Source organism: Fragaria vesca, linkage group LG3 (assembly GCF_000184155.1).
Source record: "Fragaria vesca subsp. vesca linkage group LG3, FraVesHawaii_1.0, whole genome shotgun sequence".
Classification (NCBI taxonomy): domain Eukaryota; kingdom Viridiplantae; phylum Streptophyta; class Magnoliopsida; order Rosales; family Rosaceae; genus Fragaria; species Fragaria vesca.
The window spans coordinates 20,496,554-20,504,691 of record NC_020493.1 but is presented as its reverse complement, the minus strand read 5'-3'; positions in this window follow the sequence as shown (position 1 = coordinate 20,504,691).

Below are 8,138 nucleotides of genomic sequence, written 5' to 3'. Positions count from 1 at the left end.
ATAATAATAATAATAATAATAATAATAATAATAATAATAATAATAATAATAATAATAATAATAATAATTAAAACTAACAGTTCTATTTATTACAGACTTTCAGAGCTGCAGCTTTGTTTGTGTTTTGGGTTCAAAGTCTTGAAGAGATCACCGACAACATTAATAGTGAGGTTGCGGGTTATAGGTAGAGAGGAGAGGGATGACAGATTTGTACTTGTTGATGGTTCTGGTATTGCATTATTGGATTGGTTGCTGGGGTCATTCATCTCTACAATAGTGGAATTGTGAAGGTGTAAGGGTTCGAGTTAGAAGCAAACTAATCCGAGGAAAAAAGAGCCAGAACAAGATGATAACTCATTAAGGTCATTGTCCATTTTGAATGCACGGTAGGGAAAAGAATAGCACATACTCGGTCACATCACTATCCTCCAAAAACCCAAGGATTCTTCCAAAAGAGCAAAAGCTACATCCCTCATAATGTGTTCAACATGTATCAAAGTCAGTGCTGTGGGAATCTTAGACAAAAATATATTCATTGGATGGGGATCTCCATTGGATGAAGATGTTAAACTGACTAACAAGAATTACTAAGGTTAGGTGGATCCATACATCACTATCTTCCAAAGAACCCAAGGCTTCTTCCATCATGGGTGAGGCCATAAATTTAGCTTGCAAATGGAAATGTAGCTGTTTTTTCTTAGCTAGTAGGGTAAATGACCAGTTTCAGTAAACATTACTTTATTTCTCATCACATGTTGCAATGAATCAATCTGTGTAATGTCTCACGAAAGGAGCAAAAGCTACCTCTCTCAAAATATATAGTATTCATTGAATGATGTTGAACTGAGTAACATGAATTATTAATGTTAAGTAGATATTAATGTGATTGAAAAGTATTGATCTGAGTTGCATGCCAAGCATACATTTAGCTTGCAAATGGAAATGTAGCTTTTTTTTTCTTAGCTAATAGGGTAAATGAAATGACTAATTTCAGCAAACATTACTTTATTTTTCATCACATGTTGCAATGAATCAATCTGTTGAACTGAGTAATATGAATTATTAATGTTAAGTAGATCTTAATGTGATTGAAAAGTATTGATCTGATTTATATGCCAAGCATAAATTTAGCCTGCAAATGAAAATGTAGTTTTTTTCCCCTAGCTAATAGGGTAACTGACCAATTTCAGCAAACATTAATTTATTTCTCATCACATGTTGCAGTGAATCAATTTGTGTAATGTCTCACGAAAGGAGCAAAAGCTACCTCTCTCATAATATATAGTATTCATTGAATGATGTTGAACTGAGTAGCATGAATTATTAATGTTAAGTAGATCTTAATGTGATTGAAAAGTATTGATCTGATTTACATACCAAGCATAAATTTAGCTTGCAAATAGAAATGTAGCTTTTTTTTTCCAGCTAAAGTTATGAAACCAACCATTTGTTCATGAATTGAAAACACAGTATCTGGTAATTATAGGAAACGCTTAAATATTGTTCTTTGTTTGTGTGGGAGATAGATGATTTTGTAACGGGATATTTTTTTCCAACTTTGTTGTAAATAAGATTATGAAATGTTTAAAAATTAGAAGAGATCCAACTACTGAATTTGAAAACAAAACCTAATAAGACACTGAAAAATAAAAACGTGCCAAATCAACTGCCTAAATATTTGATGTAATTAGGGTGTATAATTTACCTCAAAAGCTTGTTCAACTGACTCGAAAACCTGATGTAATCCGAATCGTAGTTGACTGTCACTAGTTGCTCAGGATTTGAATCTAACCAATATCTCAGACTGTATTGTGATTTCTCAGTGAATAAAACAGTGATAAGTATACCGTCAGGAGTAGTCATTCTGACGCATGCATGCACTCCTATGAAATTGTCACAGTAATTATGTGTCACCATAAACTGACACCAGTACAACGCTTCATCTTCTTTGTCCTCGTAATATATGTGGGCATCAATCGGATTCGGCCGCCTCTGATCGTCTATATAGATCCCGTTAAAAACAAGTGGGTTGGGTGTGGGCAATTCCTGTTGGATATGAAAATATTCTCTTCGAACCGCGTATGGGAGCTTGTCCTAGTTAACATGCAGAAAAAAAATTAAAAAAGAAAATTTTAATAACCGCACACATGTCACAACATCAAATCAAGAAAGGTTGTATTGCTCACATATGGATGAGCCATTGGAGAGATGATGAAGATGAATGTGCGAAGAGCAAGCTTGGAGAATGGTGTAGAGATGAACTTTCCAAGGTCGAAGCTAGCAACTTCCTTTTGTTTCTCTCTCACGATTCACAGTAAACCATGTTCTTTCAAACTTTAACTCACAAAAGGAAACAAACAAACAAAACCTAGCAAAACAAAGATAAAAAAATGCGTTGTGGTCTTAAACTAAAGACTCAATATATTTACACTTTTTTTCAACAGAGAAACAAAACCCCACCATGACTTGAACGAAAAACAAGCCTTGAGACAACGTACAACATTGTAACTAAAGAACATAAATCTACCGCATTTTCTCTGAGAAACCAAAAGGGAGAGTTAGGGTTCTTACTTGGTTTCAAAGTAGAAGAAGAAGAGGAGGAAAGAGGGTTCAGTTGTGCTTGTGTTTTGGGTCGGGAGAATTGAGTAGCATGAATTATTAAGGTTAAGTAGATTTGAATGTGATTGAAAAGTATTGATCTGATTTACATGCCAAACATAAATTTAGCTTGCAAATGGAAATGTAGCTTTTTTTTCCTAGCTAATAGGTAAATGACCAATTTCAGCAAACATTACTTTATTTCTCATCACATGTTGCAGTAAATCAATCTGTGTAATGTCTCACGAAAGGAGCAAAACCTACCTCTCTCATAATATATAGTATTCATTAAATGATGTTGAACTGAGTAGCATGAATTATTAAGGTTAAGTAGATCTTAATATGATTGAAAAGTATTGATCAGATTTACATACCAAGCATAAATTTAGCTTGCAAATAGAAATGTAGCTTTTTTTTTCCAGCTAAAGTTATGAAACCAACCATTTGTTCATGAACTGAAAACACAGTATCTGGTAATTATAGAAAACGCTTAAATATTGTTCTTTGTTTGTGTGGGGGATGGATGATTTTGTAACCGGATATTTTTTTCCAACTTTATTGTAAATAAGATTATGAAATGGTCAAAAATTAGAAGAGATCCAACTACTGAATTTGAAAACAAAACCTAATAAGACACTGAAAAATAAAAACGTGCCAAATCAACTGCCTAAATATTTGATGTAATTAGGGTGTATAATTTACCTCAAAAGCTTGTTCAGCTGACTCGAAAACATGATGTAATCCGAGTCGTAGTTGACCGTCACTAGTTGCACAGGATTTGAATCTAACCAATATCTCAGACTGTATTGTGATTTCTCAGTGAATAAAACAGTGACAAGTATACCGTCAGGAGTAGTCATTCTGACGCATGCATGCACTCCTATGAAATTGTCACAGTAATTGTGTGTCACCATAAACTGGCACCAGTACAACGCTTCATCTTCCTTGTCCTCGTAATATATGTGGGCATCAGTCGGATTCGGCCGCCTCTGATCGTCTATATAGATCCCGTTAAAAACAAGTGGGTTGGGTGTGGGCAATTCCCGTTGGATATGAAAATATTCTCTTCGAACCGCGTATGGGCGCTTGTCCTAGTTAACAAGCAGAAAAAAAAATTAAAAAGAAAATTTTAGTAACCGCACACAAGACACAACATCAAATCAAGAAAGGTTGTATTGCTCACATATGGATGAGCCATTGGAGAGATGATGAAGATGAATGTGCGAAGAGCAAGCTTGGATAATGGTGTAGAGATGAACTTTCCAAGGTCGAAGCTAGCAACTTCCTTTTGTTTCTCTCTCACGATTCACAGTAAACCATGTTCTTTCAAACTTTAACTCACAAAAGGAAACAAACAAACAAAACCTAACAAAACAAAGATCAAAAAATGCGTTGTGGTCTTAAAGACTCAATATATTTACACTTTTTTTCAACAGAGAAACAAAACCCTAGCATGACTTAAACGAAAAACAAGCCTTGAGGTACAACATTGTAACTAAAGAACATAAATCTACCGCATTTTCTCTGAGAAACCAAAAGGGAGAGTTAGGGTTCTTACTTGGTTTCAAAGTAGAAGAAGAAGAGGAGGAAAGAAGGTTCAGTTGTGCTTGTGTTTTGGGTCGGGAGAATTGAGTAGCATGAATTATTAAGGTTAAGTAGATCTTAATGTGATTGAAAAGTATTGATCTGATTTACATGCCAAGCATAGGGGATGGTTAACTTCTTTATCGAAAGCCAATAAGCTGCGGCATGTACAGTGCTAAGATCTAAGCTTATAATGAAGTTACGAATATCAAATTTTGTAGCTTTAACTAGCTAGGCTCGAGTAAAATCACAATGGATCAAGCTGATCACCCTGCAAGCAAAAGCTCCTAAAACATTTTCGATCAGAGGCTGAAGTTATTTAGCTCTTTTTTAATTCTTGAATAGTATTTTCTTTGTCTTCTATGTTAATTTTCTCCCTTTGGTTTTCGTTTCATATTGCAGCTTGTATTTTCAAATTGAGCACGCAGTGAGGAGTGAATCCATCAGACTAAAACTATTGATCTTTTTCATGAAATTGTAAAGGAACCATTTTTTAAGCAACTATATATTTGGCTCAAACTATATATAACTTTTAATCTAACCATTACTTGATTTTGGTCCATTCCTTTATGCAAATGCCAACATGTTTTTGACAACATAAATTCTAATGCAGAGACAATATTTATGCATGTAACATGTGTACACGACTAAGACAAGTGTACGTAGGTAACCACAAGTCCACAATGTAGGTATTACTGTAGTAGTACACTGTAATTCTAAAGGCAAAACTAATGGAGAAACTTTGGATGCTTACCAACAAGTCTTCCAGTCTGCTTTGAAGGAGGATGGGGTTGTACTCGGACGACTGAACACAGAAATAAAAGCCAAAAACTTTCCACGCATGTATGAGTCCACCCACAGAAAACAACATACCCAAGCTGCTCCTTGTTACAATTTTGAGAAATAGATAAACCATTGTTAGAATAGATTGGATCCAAAATCAAGCAATGACCAGATTAAAAGTTATGTATAGTTTGAGCCAAAAATATAATTGATTAAAAAATGGTCCCTTTACAATTTCATGAAAAAGATCAATCAATACTTTTAAATTTTAAGGCTGAAAAGTATTTGTTTTTTTTTTTTTTGAAAAGTCTAAAAAAGTTAAATTGAGAATGACCCTACGCTCACGTACGTACTCCCATTGAGAATGACCCTCATCCTTCCAAGTGACCAAGTTCCAACTCTTTAGAGGTGAATCATTGTGGTACGTACTCTGCATGCTTCCAACTTCTTGCCAATGCAATCAAAAGTCATTATTGGAGAGGTGAATCATTAAGGTACGTACTTCGCGTGCTTCCAACTCTTTACCAATCAAATGTCCTTTTCCCCTCTCCGCCTATAATCAACTCGCAACCTGACTATTAATGTTGCCAGTGATCTCTTGAAAACATTGAACCAAAAAAAAGTAACGAAAACTTTAAATTGAGAATGACCCTATGCTCACGTACGTACTCTCATTAAGAATGACCCCATGCTTCCAAGTTCCAACTCTTTAGAGGTGAATCATTGTGGTACGTACTCTTCGTGATTCCAACTCTTTACCAATCAAATGTCATTTTCCCCTCTCCGCCTATAATCAACTTGCAACTTGACTACTAATGTTGTCAGCGATCTCTTGAAAACTTTGAACTCGGAAGCATTCAAGAGGATGTGACCAACTTATCCCGTTATTCTCTATGGATTATGGGATGATCTGCAATGTATAATGAATCATGACTTTTTAGCCAAATTGCAACCATTTAACCGATACAAATGTCACCAAGTGTGGGTCAGTTCTACTAGTTATGCCTAAATCTACCAAACTTAAAAAGTTGTTGATATGATTGTAAAGAAATAATGACTTCAAGCATTGGAAAACTGAAACATAAATTTACATTTATTATACTAAGGTTTGCAGCTGAAATTTTAATTGTGGTAGCTTCATAGAGACTGAAATAGAGAAGTTTTTAAAAGATGCAGTTGGAAATATCCTTACAAGTAAAGGAAAAAACTCTTGACATGTAGTTCTATTTACTACAGACTTTCAGAGCTGCAGCTTTGCTTGTGTTTTGGGTTCACAATCTTGAATCGATCGCCGACAACATTAATAGTGAGGTTGCGGGTTATAGGTAGAGAGGAGAGGGATGACAGATTTTTACTTTTTGATGGTTCTGGTATTGCATTATTGGATTGGTCGCTGGGGTCATTCATCTCTACAATAGTGGAACTGTGGAGGTGTAAGGGTTCGAGTTGGAAGCAAACTAATCCGAGGAAAAAAGAGCCAGAACAAGGTGATAACTCATTAAGGTCATTGTCCATTTTGAATGCACGGTAGGGAAAAGAATAGCACATACTCGGTCACATCACTATCCTCCAAAAACCCAAGGATTCTTCCAAAAGAGCAAAAGCTACCTCCCTCATAATGTGTTCAACATGTATTAAACTCAATGTTGTGGGAATCTTAGACAAAAATATATTCATTGGATGGGGATCTCCATTGGATGAAGATGTTGAACTGACTAACATGAATTATTAAGGTTAGGTGGATCCGCACATCACTATCTTCCAAGAACCCAAGGCTTCTTCCATCATGGGTGAGGCCATAAATTTAGCTTGCAAATGGAAATGTAACTTTTTTTCCTAGCTAATAGGGTGAATAACCAATTTCAGCAAACATTACTTTATTTCTCATCACATGTTGCAATGAATCAATCTGTGTAATGTCTCACGAAAGGAGCAAAAGCTACATCTCTCATAATATATAATATTCATTGAATGATGTTGAACTGAGTAGCATGAATTATTAAGGTTAAGTAGATCTTAATGTGATTGAAAAGTATTGATCTGATTTACATGCCAAGCATAGGGGATGGTTAACTTCTGCGGGCTGTGTAGTGCTAAGATCAAAACTTATAATGAAGTTACGAATATCAAATTTTGCAGCTTTAACTAGCTAGCTAGGCTTGAGTATAATCATTATGGATCAAGCTGTTTGACCTTGCAAGCAAAAGCTCCTAAAACATTTTTTGATTAGAGGCTAAAGTTACTTACATTGCAACAAGCCAACAATGTTGAAGTTCAAATTATGTTGCACACATCCGCTGAAATTATGAGCACGTATCACATTAAATCGAAAAATTGAACCATGAATAAACATAACACAGGCAACTACTCCTTGTTGAATTTTGCAAGTAGGATCTTAAAGTCTTACAGGCATTCTTCTCACTACTGTGGATACCTGAGCAGGCGTAGGCAGCGTAGCTCCTTCAAGATCAGGTACTGGGGCAAGACGGGAAAGTCCAAAATCAGCAACTTTTGCCACAAACTTTGAGTCCAATAATATATTGCTAGCCTTGATATCTAGATGGAATACCGAAGGGTTGGCTTCCGTATGTAGGTAGAGGATGACCATGGCTGATCCTAGACCAATTCTCAGTCTAGGTTTCCAAATCCAAGAGCAATTCTTTGTATAATGTGACCCATACCAAGGCTCGCACTGAAACTTTTAAAACAGATAAAGAAAATGGAGGGAAATGTTATTGCTTGAACAACTTGTTTTAATAACCTTAGCTTGTTTTAATAAACATAGAACATGCTTTTTCTCTGAGTTTGAATAACCTTACAACCGCATTTGAGTTGGTCGACCTCCCCAACGAGGATGCCGATGACGCAATGGAATCGAGGGAGGAGAGATCTAAGCACTTGTCGACGCCGGATCAGTGGTGGATCTGGTCCTTTCTCGCCGGAATTAGGTTCTCACCGGGCTTGACTGAGAAGTCCTCGCCGGTGGCTCGAGGCTGCCCTCGTACTCATCGTCCTTCGATCTCGAGCTTCTTGAGGGTGCGGTAAGCGAGGTTGCCGGAGATGGAGATGGTAGAGGAGATGATCTGGGCGGCGGTGATCTTTGAGAGAGAGAGAGAGAGAGAGAGAGAGAGAGAGAGAGAGAGAGAGAGAGAGAGAGAGAGAGAGAGAGAGAG